We start from the raw sequence: 14,033 nt of genomic DNA on the forward strand, positions 1-14,033 counted from the left end.
GTTAGCAAAAGAAATAAAGAAAAAAACGTGTACAGGGGAAATAGAGTTGCCAAAGGACTTCATCGTAATATCTCCGCAAAAATTCCCTTCCGCACACGAACACGGTCTGTGCACCTCCAAATGACACTATGCACATCCCATAAACAAGACGTCAAAGGGATACATTACCAACGTTGTCAGAAATACAAATCATTGCTCCTTGCGCCCCCGGTAAGACACAACACGTGACACGGCATCATATGATTAACTACACACGTCAAAACGGGATGCTGCCGCTGAGAGGGGTGGCAAAGAAGCAAATTTGACTTCGAACTAACAAGTGGGGCCCGTCCAAGGGGAGGGTTGTGGGTGGGCTGGGTCACGTGAGAGCCCTCAAACAGCCTCACACACCAACCAGATTATTTCGGAACAGTCACTTAACACTACTGTAAAACAAACGGAACGGAAATATCAAATTAACCTTGTGAACCCGAAAGTTCATATAATTAGTATGCAAAAAATCAGCTATTTCACACAAAACGACTTTCTTATAGAATTAATCGGTCATTGTTTATTCTCACATCAAAGGGGGAAAAAAATACATCAAGCGGAAAATATCCAAGTGATACCTGCTCACACTCATGGAGCTGAGCCCTTCTTGAGAAGCTGCCAGTTGTACAGCTACTCAAGAACTTCCCAGCATTTTATGGAACCCGAAGGTTCATTTTCGTGTTCACAAGAGCCCTTCACCGGTCCCTATCCTGAACTAGATCAATCCAATCCATACCATCCCATCCTATTTCTCTAAGATCCATTTTAATATTGTCCACCCAGCTACGTCTTGGTCTTCTCAGCGGTCTCTTTCTTTCTGGCTTCCCCACAATATACATTAACCCTTCCCCAATTCGTGCTACATACCCTGCCCATCTCATCTTCCTTGACTTGATCATTCTAATTATACTTGGAGAAGAGTACAAGTTATGAAGCTCCTCATTATGCAGTTTTCTCCAACCTCCTGTCACTTCATCTCTCTTCGGTCCAAATATTCTCCTATGTGGTACATATAATTACACGTACTTAAAGGGTAAAATAAAATAAGTGGTGTTATGTATGATATTTTCACATAGTTAAATTAAAATGTTGGCAGAAACGAATGTGTAAGTCTTCATATAAATATCCTTAGTGCTGTACGATTTTAAATCAAAACTGTAATGTGTCAGCAAACATTTTAACAAAACACAGCAATATCAAGTTTCATGAAAGCGCACTCGGCTCTGCAACCTTACGTCTCGATCTCGCCCAAAATACACTTCACATTATTAAACTCCAAATACCGAACTCCGTTTAGCAGTTCTTACGAGCGACCTGTTGATCAATACAGATCCGGAAGTTGCCTCTGTCTAATTCTGCACTTCGACATGAAGACGTAGGGGGAACTGGAGGAACCGTTTCCGTCTTTCTTAACCCTCGGCAGTATATAGACGTGAATGGGCAGTTTTTATCCTCACTGAGGGCTTTCATCGTCTTTCTCAGTCCCTCCAAACAAAAACTGGGATAGTAAAAACGTAAAGGTAAAATTGTCCCTGTGCTCAACTAATTAAGCACTACTCAATGAAGGCGTATGGGGGGAGTGAATATATAGATCCACGTTTTCTTGGCCTCGGCACTAGTTGGAGGCGAGTGGTCAGCTTCACGCCCCGTCCGTTTTATCCCCGGGGAAAGTGCCGCCGGTATCGACAATAAAGGACGCTGGGTGGACGCCAGAACTGCTCTGGACGATTTGGAGAAGAGAAAATTCTTGACCTTACCGGGACTCGAGGTCCGTACTCTGTTGTCCAGCCCGTAGCCAGTCACTATACTGACTGCGCTATCCCGTCCACCGTTGAGAGCCGCTACCAAGCAACGGCTGGTGAAGACTGAGAAGGCTGTGTGTGTTGTAGTTACAGTGATCTTTGGAGTGTATAAGTCAGTCAGACTATCGTGGTTATTTGCAGTTACGAGTGTAAGTGTCCAATAAATTCGATTACCAATCCAAACCCCATTAATAACCACACTCTGGTATCTTCCTAATGGTGACGTCATTATTTGACAAGCCAAATTCGAAGAATAACTGGATTCCTGGGTTCTTCGCACGTCTGTTTCCATTACTGAGATCAAATGAGATGAAAAAATGACCGTGGATGGACAGGTAAGAATTTCGTTTAAGGTAGTCCCAAAGTCCAAGAAACCAAGTATAACAGTCGAGAATTTGGCCGGGAACCTTCCCAATAAACGTGTACAGACTTGTCCTTATACTATCGTGCTGATGGAACTTGGGAGGAAGAAACCGTGGCCTATTTCAAGGCATGTGCCTGGAGAGGCTGAGGAAAGTCATGCGATACAACTGGTGATTTGGCCCAAAGTCGAATCGCGTACCATCCGAATGCACGCGTACAGCTTCACTCTAATGGATTATGGAGCAGTGACGGCTTACTTCAAGGTATTAAACCAGACATAAGGAAAACCACGATAATTTACGATAACGAGACGAAAATAACAGTTGTAAATCCGGATTAGTGCCTTCTATGCTGTGACGCACTACACTGCAACTCCGTTCACGGTCTGCTTTTGCTAACTAACTTGTTGAGATGCCGCCAGTTGTGCAGTCATTCAAGAATTTCCCAGCATTTTATGGAACCCGAAGTTTCATTACCGTGTTAACAACAGCCCTCCAGTGGTCCCTATCCTGAGCCAGATCAATCCAGTCCATACCACCCGATATCTCTCTAAGATCCACTTTAATATTGTCCAACCACCTACGCCTTGGTCTTCCCAGTGTTCTCTTTCCTTTTGGCTTTCCCACCAATGTCCTATATGCATTCGTCTCCCCCATTCGTGCTACATGCCCTGCCCACCTCATCCTCCTTGACTCTATCATTCTAATTATACTTTAGAGAAGACTACAAGATATAAAGCCGTCATCACAACATACAAGAGAATACTCCTCAAAGTCACCGCCGTAAAAAACCTCAAACCTTGCACGGAACTCTTTCCTTTTTCAGGTGAAAAGATGAGGTGACACCTACTCAGTTGGACTGGGTCCAGTGACCACGATTATTTCTTTGTAACGGATCCAACTCAGTATGTGCCTTCACTTTTTTTTTCCTGTAGATGAAAACAGATTCAATTTCCGGAACCTTGTTTTCTTTTCGGAATACTGTTAACGATGGGAAAAACTTTGCAACTCAGTAAGCCTAACTAAACTCTTTAACACCTTTTCATGGTGTATCAACACAAACTCTATTTACATATCTAAATACTGTCACGTGTTTATGGCTGCGAGACTAATAACAATGGCGTCTGGATTAGATGACTGGAGTTATTAACGCCTTCTCTTGCCATCTCCCTTAATTACAATCAATTACAACGGCTCACAATCAATCTTCAACCGAACCCTTCTTCCTCGACTGCCGGGGACTCCTTCCATTCCCGTTTGATCTGAATCGGTTCTGTACTATTTATAGTCTCGAGGCGGACATATAGAAAACGCATCCGTTGCCCAGCAATGGATATATGCGAACCACATAGAAAACACATCTTCCTCTATTGTATTTACAGCGCGCTGCATAGCAACGGATGTCATCCGAATGTTGCCTGCGTATTCGTTGCCGCGGGAAATGTGTTTACCGAGTCGTTGCCTAGCAATCTATAATACGATCACGAACTAAGAGCGCGAAACAAAACACTTAACAAAGAATATAAAAATTTCATTTTGTCAGGTTGCCTACTCAAGATGCACCCTTGAAGACGTTCAAGACAGGAGTTCCATATGGATCGTAATGCTACAGCAATGTCGGTCGCTTGAAATCAGACTCCTAAGGGATCATCATCATCAGTAATCTGTCAAGACGACAGGTCCACAGTCTCTTTCAAAACAATTCCTCCACTTAATGCGATCTAGAGCTTTCTCCTTCAAATGACAGTACCCTCTTCTGTCCCCAAGGTCATCCAGCATCTTCTTACGTCTTCTTCCTCGTCTTCTTGTCACTTCTATCCGCCCATCTATCTTTCCTTCGATAGCTTCTTTTAGAAGGCAGTTTCTGCGTAAAACATGACCAATCCAATTAGCCTTCCGTTTTCTTATTTCATGTAGGATATTCCTCTGCTCACTGACTCTAATTAACACTTCTTCATTTCTCACATAATCGGTCCAACTGATCTTCTCCATTCTTCTCCAACACCACATTTCGAAACTTTCCAGATGTTTCTGATCTACTGCCCTAAGTGTCCATGTTTCAGCCCCATACAGAGCTATGCTCCAAATGTAGCATTTCACTAGTTTCTTCCTCAAATTTAAGTCCAATTTGCTGGTAAAAAGATTCTTCTTCTTGCTAAATGCAGCTTTTGCCATGGCAATCCTGGATTTAATTTCACAAGTACACCTTCCATCATCTGTTAACAAGCTACCCAAATATTTAAAACATTTCACATTCTCCACTTGTTTTTGGTCTATCTTTATTGTGACTGGGGTTGGTTGTCTCGAAATTTTCATTACTTTTGTTTTCTCCACATTCATTTCCATGCCATAGCACCTTCCAATTTCAATTAGTCTATCAATCATGCCCTGTAGCACAGTTTCTTCCTTAGCCATTAACACAAGGTCATCTGCATATTTCACAGTTTGAATAATTTGCCCTCCTACTTTGAAGTCACCGAGCCCATCCAGAGCTTCCTTGGTAAGGCATTCGCTGTACAAGTTGAACAGAATTGGTGATAAACAGCATCCTTGTCGAACTCCTCTTCCAATCTGCACACTTCCTGTCTCCCCCGTGTCCAGTCGTACTCTAACTTTCTGATCCATGTACAATTTGCTAATCAATCTTCTTTCATGCCAATCGATACCTGTTTCTTTCAGGATCTGCATTAATTTGGTCCAGTTTACCCGGTCAAATGCCTTCTGCCAGTCTATGAAGCAAACACACAGTTCTTCATCTATCTCCAAAGGGATATGTTAATATTTATTTCAGTTCTACCAATTCCTGCTAATTGGAAACATCAAACATCCCCACTATGTCGGCTCTGTATACAGAGAGAACCGCCATTAAAATGGCCAGAGGCAATTTCGGTCAGTTCCACCTGTTAATGATCATTTAAACTCCGCTGTAATCATAGATAACATTCTATCCTACTGAAACAGCTGTAATTATCTTCGGATATATTGCATAAAATTATTGTACAAACAGCATAACAAAGTGTGTTACCGTTAAAACCTAACCTAACAGTAATTATCAGGAATACTAATGACTATCTAGGAGAATACACTGTTAAGAACCAGTAATCTGGCCAACATGATGTTAAGGCCTGTGGGATAGCTAAAATGGAATTTAAATTTGATACATACAGTATAGTGGCGTTTCGAAAGCTGGGTCTACCTCCGTCATCACACAGAATTACCAAACCTACGATGTGGGTCCATGGGATAGGGGCAGCCTCTATCCCTAGGGACAAAGCCTACAAATTACCGTATTCGCCAGTATACAGTTTTCTTCCAATACTGCTTTGCAGAACATAAAATAAAGCAAAAAAGCGTGGCCTGTAGTCCGCAAGCGAAATGTACCGACCGAGCGACCGCCGCTTGTCATCGAAGTTAGTGCCAACTTTAGAGGATAGAGAGTGTCACGTGGTCAGCGCAACGGATCCCCACGGCCGTTAATTTCGGTTTTCTAGACCGGAGCCGCTATTTACTTGAAATAGCTCCTTAATTATCCTCACGAGGCTGAGTAAACCCCGTTCCATACCACTTCTCAGAAAAACTGGTAGTGCCGGGAATCGAACCCGGGATCTCTGGATCTGTAGCGGTCTTTGCAGAAGAGAAGGGTCGCTTTATTGGTGGGTCGTTAAGAATAAATGTTAAGACTATAGTTCGAATCATATTAGTGAAAATATTTAGAATTGTTACGAATATTATGTTTCAAGATATTATCCATCGTTGTCTTCATCTAAAAACGCCGTCCTGTTTATATTACAAAACACAACGTTACGGAGACTGGAGTCTGTCTCCGTCTTCAGATAAAACCTACTCAGTTGGGCCAAATCGATGGAGCCCAGCCTCTCTGAAGACGGGGACAGAATCCAGTCTCCGAAACATTGTGCTTTAAATAAAAACAGGACGATGGATAATGTCCAGAAACATTATATTTATGTTAACGTACCATCGTCACAAACTTTTATATCTTATCTACGATTACATTTAAGGTATCAAATTTTTAAATTATTATTTCCCAATACTATAGTTTTTACTTTTTTTTTCTTACAATCCTTTAACTAAATGATATATTCAATATCTGAATACCGGATGACAGACGAAGTTAAAAAATGCGGTAATCCCGGGTTTTGGCCGCGCCATAGCTCAAGCGGTTAGTCGCTGGTTTCCCACCGCGGCGGCCCGGGTTCGATCCCGGGTCTGGTAAAGTGAGAATTGTGGTGGCGCTGGGGCAGGCTTTCTCCGAGTACTTCGGTTTCTCCTGCCAATCTTCATTCCACCATTTGCTCCACAATCACCCTCACCTATCATCTGGGGCTGGTACAATAGGCCAGAAGTGGCCGCAGTACAAGGGACTTAGTCCAACCCCACTAGCAATAAAAAAAACCCCGGACTTTCAATTTAGTCAAAAATACTATTTTTTCTTAAATTTCAGATTGTAAAAAAAGTGGGGGTCTCCTTATATTCGGGCTTACACAGTAGCTCGAACTACCGAACCAAATGAATAGGTTTCACATTTCTGCCTGATGATGGAAGAAGAGTCAGATTCCGAAAGCTTTCATTCTATAACATAAACTAGACGAATGGAAATTTTTAGGTTATGTTTCAGATTAGTAGCACACAACCATCACAAACCATTTAGATTTACCTTACGGAAGTTAATAATTTTACAAACATGACTTACACTGACGAAGTCCCCCAAGGCGATCAGTCATGTGAAGATGGTGTTAATATTAAATGCTTCGGGGACTGTCTGTGTCTCCATCGTCAGGGGTTAATGTAATAAACGACGAGGACCGCACCTGCCAACACCCACGATTGCTTCACTAACCATATCACACCCTGATGATGGAGACAGAGACAGTCTCTGAAACACCGCATACTAACTCCATCTTCAGAGCTTCATATCATGTAAATCATTGACTTTACACCTTGGCCTACAAAAGATGCCAGTAACTTCGTATTTGGTACCTAAAACATCATCGAAGGCACGTCATTATCAGATGATGACTCAGATCGTTACGTTATAATCAGAGAGGCATTAGATCTCATTATGCTGGACATTGTCCATTGCCTTAATTAAATTTAAAATCTACGGCGTTCGGAAGTTCCATCTTCTTCGATTATAAGGCAATAAAATTGGAAAAGAACCCTACTCACTCGGACCCGTTACACACAGCTACCGAAACGTCGTAAAGTTGTCCCCATGTGCTTAACTAATTAAGCACTACGCCGTGAAGGCGCATGGAGGGAGTGAAGTTATACATAATTTCAAATTTAAGTAAGACAAAGGACAAGATTCAACATAATTTTATAATTAGTAACAGGCCGTATACGACTAAATTTTAGAGCATCATCAGATACTATATTCAGAGATACTATGTAAACCGAAATCGCCCTTTTTGCAGATCTCGCTCAACATACAGAGCTTTTCTTCTGCAAGGTTGCTCACTCAAAAGACATGCCGTGCCCTCATAGATGTTTCAGGGCCCATGGAAATGCTCATTAGGTCCACACTACCCACCTAAATGAAATGTCTGCTTTATCAGTCTTGTAGATGATTATGGCGAATATTGTGTCAGTCTTTTTCTCTCTCCAGGCGGAGCTTGGAAACCACCACTGCCACAACAGGCGTCAAAACTAAAACTGCCTTCCCCTATCTACACCTAACGTCACGCAGCCCTTCCACAATCTAAACACAGAGAGGGTGGCTCTGTTCGCATGGATACAACGTGGCATTCACAGCGCATGCGCCGCCATACCCCTCCTTTCTGACAAGGCACGCAAAAGGGGATCTCCTTCATGCAACAAACATATAACAAGGAAGAACATTCCTTCTTCAGATATTGTGAGCGGACTGTTCCATCTTGGTTTTTACCCCTCTATGCCTGATCGTCATCCCCCTGAGGCCCAGCCAGGGGGAGTAGGAAGCAATCCCGGTATCGACCCTGAGCCAGGGTGACCTTCAGCCGTAACCTCCACGGCTCCTGCACGCCTTCCTTGCCAGACAACATCCAACACCATCTTGCATCGTGCAACCAAGGCGTCTTCGGAGGAGGTGGGGCGCTGACGAAAACATTTCGAGGACGGGAGACGGGTCAGTACTTCCTGCAGAACTTCTGATGAAATATAACGCCAACGGTCCCTGTTGCTGGGAAAATGGTACATAAAAAAAAGTAAAACTGTACATGTAACACGCCGTGGAGGCCCATATGCTTGTGAGACGTTGAGGCTCCCATATTTTCTACACAACAGGCTCACAGATGGCGGTGAGGTTGTCAGCCTTAAGCGCCGGCCGCCTTTTACCACCAGGAAGATTTCTGGTACTCATTTCTGTGTTAGAGGCTGAGTCCATCCAAGGGCCACAGTACGGATGGAAGGATTAGATCAATTGAAAAATCCAATGACCTCATTGGGAATCGAACCCGCGACTCTCCGGCTTGTAGCATAGCGCCAAAACCAACTACGCTATCGCGTGCCCCGGGAAAAATGGTACATACAGAAATAATTTCTTAGGTTTCCCATGGCGGTGAGTGTTCAGATTCTGTTCTTTGGGTTGTGACACCGTGATACTGACGTTTCGGTCGAATACGTGTATGATGAACTGTAAAACTAGATCAGGATTAACACAAATAATGAGTTCAACATCATGCAACATGCGATGTATACATGAAAATGAAGGTATAAGCTTCACGCATTCTTAACCTCGGCACAAGACGCTTCGACCGCTCTAACCCAGTGGAAAGGGTAGCCGATATCCAATGAATAGAAATCCCGACAGGGCACCACAGTTGGACTCTGTGAAGAAAACTCCGCTGCCCTCGTCGGGAATCGAATCCCGACTCCCCACGCCACACACCGGCATGCGTTACGACACGTTGTCTGCGACATGACGCAAAGAAATGAGCTCAGCTGAAACGAATGAGATTATGAAAACCGCGGCACACCGGTCTGAGTCATGATGCTGACCAATCAAGACTGAAGCAAGACTGCGTCTTTTGACTCATGTCTTGATTCCTGTCTTAACGCAGTTGGTGTGCGGCTGCCGTAACGCACCAGTCAACCCGGCTGACTACATTACAACAGCAATACAGCATGAAGACGTATGGGGAACATATAGAGCTCTGCTTGCTGTGCTCATTCTTCGATCCTGAAGATGGAAGCAGTATATACATGCGAAACGTTGGCAAGAGTAGACCGAACTACATGTCACCGTGAGTACCTCAAATTCATATTGCGGTCTTCTAGATGATGACACCGTGTAGTCTGGTAACTGGTTAGTGACATTTCAGAGCAACATACACCTCCAGCTTCAAGGTAAAGTTATAGAACAGTGGCGTTTACAGGGGAAAAATCTCCGGGGGTTGGTGAATATCTTGTGGGTGGCAACAAGCAGGAAGGAAACTTCCCGGAACTCCACTGCTCCAGCAACTCACCATCAAGTTCAGATGGGGCTTTGCTGGGGGAGGGTTGAGGTAGGGCAAGGCCTTAATGGAAAACTACCCCTACTTCTCGGTTATCTTCGTACGTATTCGGACCCTCAAAATATATTTTTCATCCCTTCCCGAATAATCCGCCCGGCGTAAAATGTTCTGACATTTCCATCGAACAGAAGGCGCAGTTTCTAAGCTTCATGGGCGATGTTACAAACATTTCCTGCTACGTGTAGGGGACGAGACGGTATCTTGCACAGACCCTGATGTACTTGCTTGTCTTAGCTGACATAACGCGACAGCAAACATCACAGAAGCGTCTAACAACTGTTTCCTGCAGGCACAACAAACTCGATTGCTGCCTCAACTAATTACTGCACAAAGTAATCGCCAAGAAGCGTGAGCACAAAATTAATAAACATTAAATTCACTTGAATGACTATCCGTATAATTTCAATAATGGTTAATGCTTTTATTGGAAATCGCTATATATGTGTCGGTCTTAGGGCGGCCGCACACCAACTGCATCAAGACATGGAACAAATGTCGCAGTCTTGCTTCATTCGTGATTGGTCAGCATGAAGCTGACGTCAGCATCGTGACTCAGAACGGTTTGCGGCGGTTTTCATAATCTCATTCGTTCAACTGTGCTTCCCTTTCTTTGCATCATGTCGCAGACATAGTGTCTTGACTGTTACATGTCTTGACGCATGCCGGTGTGCGGCCTACCTTATAGGTCAAATAACCAGATGATGCACAAAACTAGAGATTTTATCACTGAACTGTCATATTAAGCTCGGGGTTGACGGCTGGGGTTCAAATCCCGACTGGGCCAAGGTTCTTCTCTTCTCCACAGCGTCCAGACCGACTGAGGCAGCACAGCCTCCTATCCATTGGGCACTGGGGGCTCTTTCCCGGGAGGCAAAGCAGCCGGAGAGTGAAACTGACTACTCTCCTCCATCTAGTGCCAAGGTCAAGAACTGTGGAGCTATACCTTCATTCCCTCATGTCTTCATGGCGTGGTGCTTAATTAAGCACAGGGACAACTTTACATTTATTAGATGGAGAAGGTTGTTCAGCTTCACGCCCCTGCTGCCTTACTCCTGGGGAAGAGCCACTGGTATCCACTGGACAAGAGACTGGGTGGATCCCAAAGGCGGTCTGGACGCTGTGGAGAACAGAAAATTCTCTTCTTTCTACCGGGAATTGAACCCCAGTCGTCCAGCTCGTAGCACTGCCACTATGGAGCTGTCAATATTCTCCGTCGAAAAAACGTACGGATATTAAAACCACGACCGGATAATACGGATACTTAACGACACGTGTGTCAATAGCCTGAGGTCTTCTTCAAACAACGGGCATGGATATCAAACTTTTATTATGCCACACAGGTTTACTGCAAAGTAACCAACCTCAAGTGAGATACAACAAGTGGGTATTTTCATGAAATGCCAGCTCACAGAACAACTGATGTCAATGCACGACTAGCAACTGCACCACCAACACAAAGCGGAGTACAATACCCCGCATAATACAAAGGCCGAAGGTCTCATGCCTACAGTGTCATTAGCACGAAGGTCATCCTTGACCCCTATAACAGCAACAAATCTTGCATGTCCGGTATGAAACATTTAGTCCAACAAACAAGTTACAATGACAAATTAGTATTTCAACATTCAATGAGGGATTGTACACCTATACGTGACGGCGAAACAAGAGAACTGAAGCCTGACATTCATTTAAATAACACTTAAAAATTCAGCTCCCACAGAAAACATACTGCGTATCCATTACGAACACCAACAGATCAACAATGTACAAGGAAAGCAATCCCTGTTTACTGTGAGAATCATATGAGACTTACATGCACTGTGTGGGCAAAACGTAGCTTAGACCTGTACAGCATTACCTATGGAATGTGACACCGTGTAGTCTGACAAGTTTTTGTGGCACGCGTATCTGAAGCTACCCCTAAGTCTGGTACATATTTGTACCCGAGTTACTGAACTCCATTCACACGTAGAACACTTCAAGGTGGTCCCGTGGATATTTCTTTATGAATGTCTGTTAACTCTAGAAAGAAGTTTGCTCCCCGACAGAAATACACAAGAAAAAAAAACCTCCGTGGTTTTAGTCCGCAAGCGAACTATACCGACCGAGCGACCGCCGCTTGTCGGCGAAGTCAGTGCCAACTTTAGCGGATAGTGGGTGTCGCGTGGTCAGCACAGCGAATCCCCACGGCCGTTAATCTTGGTTTTCTACACCGGAGCCGCTATTTTCCTTGAAATAGCTCATCAGTTATCTTCACGAGGCTGAGTGGACCCCGTTCCACACCCACTACTTCTCAGAAAATCTGGTAGCGCCATGAACTGAACCCAGACATCTGAATCTGTAGCCAGAAACTCTGACCACTGGACCACAGAGGCGGTCCCCCGACATAAATACACATGACAAAAGGAAAAACCTGGCGGGAAAAGGAGACGTGACTTGAACCAAAGAGCTGGGTGCTTTCCAAGAGTGATACCACATGGGAGGCGGCTTCAGAACCTCCTCCCCCCAAAACACTAACCCTCCATATGACAACTAATAAGTCTGTCGAAACGTTCGAAAACCTTCAAACATTCTACGAGGCTCGTTCTCTAAAACAGGGTAGTCTCCGGCTTACCGGGTTCTATCCCAGGTTGTCACTTTGGATCTGTGACGGAGAAAACGGCAATAGGACAGGTTTTCTTCGTGCGCTTTGGTTTCCCTTGCCAATTCTCATTCCAGCAACTACTACATAATCATTAATCATCGTGTCATCGGACAATACTGGCAGCGTCGTTAAATAATCACTCAGAATGACGAAGCCATAGGTATTATGGCAGTGTCGGCTGTGCATCCAGACGGTGCAGGCTACAGAACACCTGCCCGACGTCAAGGCAGACCGGCTACCATATGCCCCGTATAGAAACCCAGCCAAGAGTTACGGATATGCTTTCTCCGTGACTTACTCACCGACACTTCTTCAGTATTGAGACCATACAACGTCGGATAGTAGGCTGAGATCAATTGGAAAGTACTTGGAGGAAAATGTTCATTGACTAATCTCCCGCCATTTGCCTGAAAAAAAAAAAACTCCGTGATTTCAGTCCGCAAGCGAACTACACCGACCGAGCGACCGCCGTTTGTCGGCGAAGTTTAGTGGCAACTTTTGCGGATAGACGGTGTCACGTGGTCAGCGCAACGAATCCTCACGGCCGTTAATCTCGGTTTTCAAGACCAGAGCCGCTATTTCCTTGAAATACCTCCTCAATTATCCTCACGAGGCTGAGTGGACCCCGTTCCAGAACCAACTATTTCTCAGAAAAAAAATCTGGTAGAGCCGGGAATCGAACCCGGACCTCTAAATCTGTAACCAGGAACACTGACCACTAGACCACAGAGGCGATCAGGATAAAATATCAGTCAGGATAGCTGATCACATTAGCCGTGCGGTCTAAGGTATGAAAGTTCTTCGCCTGCTCAAACACAAGGTTCGTGCACTCGAATTCCACTTGAGGCATGGATGTCTCTGCTGTTCTGTGTGCAGGTTGGGGCCTTGTGATAGGCTGATCCCCCGTCTATGGAGCCCTACGAACTGTGTAAAAGATCAAGAAAGTGAAGACGCGGCCAAGGTCCACAAGGGCTGTAGAGCAACAGGTTAGACAGATAGATATAGAGAGATAGACAGAAAGACAGCCAATAAAGTTTACAGCCCTTCGCGATGCTGGCGCATTTTGCTAAGCAACCACATGTATACCACAGGTGTGAAGCCTGGAAGAAATGTGGATATACAGGATGTTTCACGACTTTAGGGCATAACTGCAGGAGGTGATTTCCTAGGTCATTGTGATCAAATAAGTTCATATAAACATGTGTCCGATTTTTGATGGTTACGGAGTTGTGACCGTTTTTTCACACGCCCTCGTGTGAACCGCGTCTATCATCTGGCGGGTCGCTATTTTTAGCCAGCTACAGACAGAGCGTTCTCGTTATCTCGACACTTGAGAGGTATCTAAGGCGTGGTGGGTTGGTATGTCCGGCGCGGTTCACAACCGAGTGGCAGCCTGTGTTGCAGCTGGCGGTGGCATTTTCGAAAATCAGCTTTAAGCACCAATGAATTCATATTAAAGGTAATTTCACGAAGTTAACTTTACATTCATACTTTAAATGTATCATGTATTATGCTGGTTTATTATTTTGTTCCGTTTATTGTCAGTAATAGTTACAGTCTATTCTGAGTTTAAAACGGTCATAACTCCGTAACCGTCCAAAATCGGACACATGTTTATATGAACTTTTTTGATCACAAACACCTAGGAAATCACCATCTGCAGTTATGCCCTAAAGTCGTGAAA

General features: G+C 44.3%; 1 protein-coding gene across 2 annotated transcripts in view; it reads right to left on the bottom strand.

Annotated features, from left to right (window-relative positions):
- LOC111870860 (brain tumor protein) overlaps nt 1-14,033 on the bottom strand; it is a 340,351-nt gene that overhangs the window by 117,793 nt on the left and 208,525 nt on the right. The window lies entirely within an intron of this gene.

Source organism: Cryptotermes secundus, unplaced genomic scaffold (genome assembly GCF_002891405.2).
Source record: "Cryptotermes secundus unplaced genomic scaffold, Csec_1.0 scaffold632, whole genome shotgun sequence".
Classification (NCBI taxonomy): domain Eukaryota; kingdom Metazoa; phylum Arthropoda; class Insecta; order Blattodea; family Kalotermitidae; genus Cryptotermes; species Cryptotermes secundus.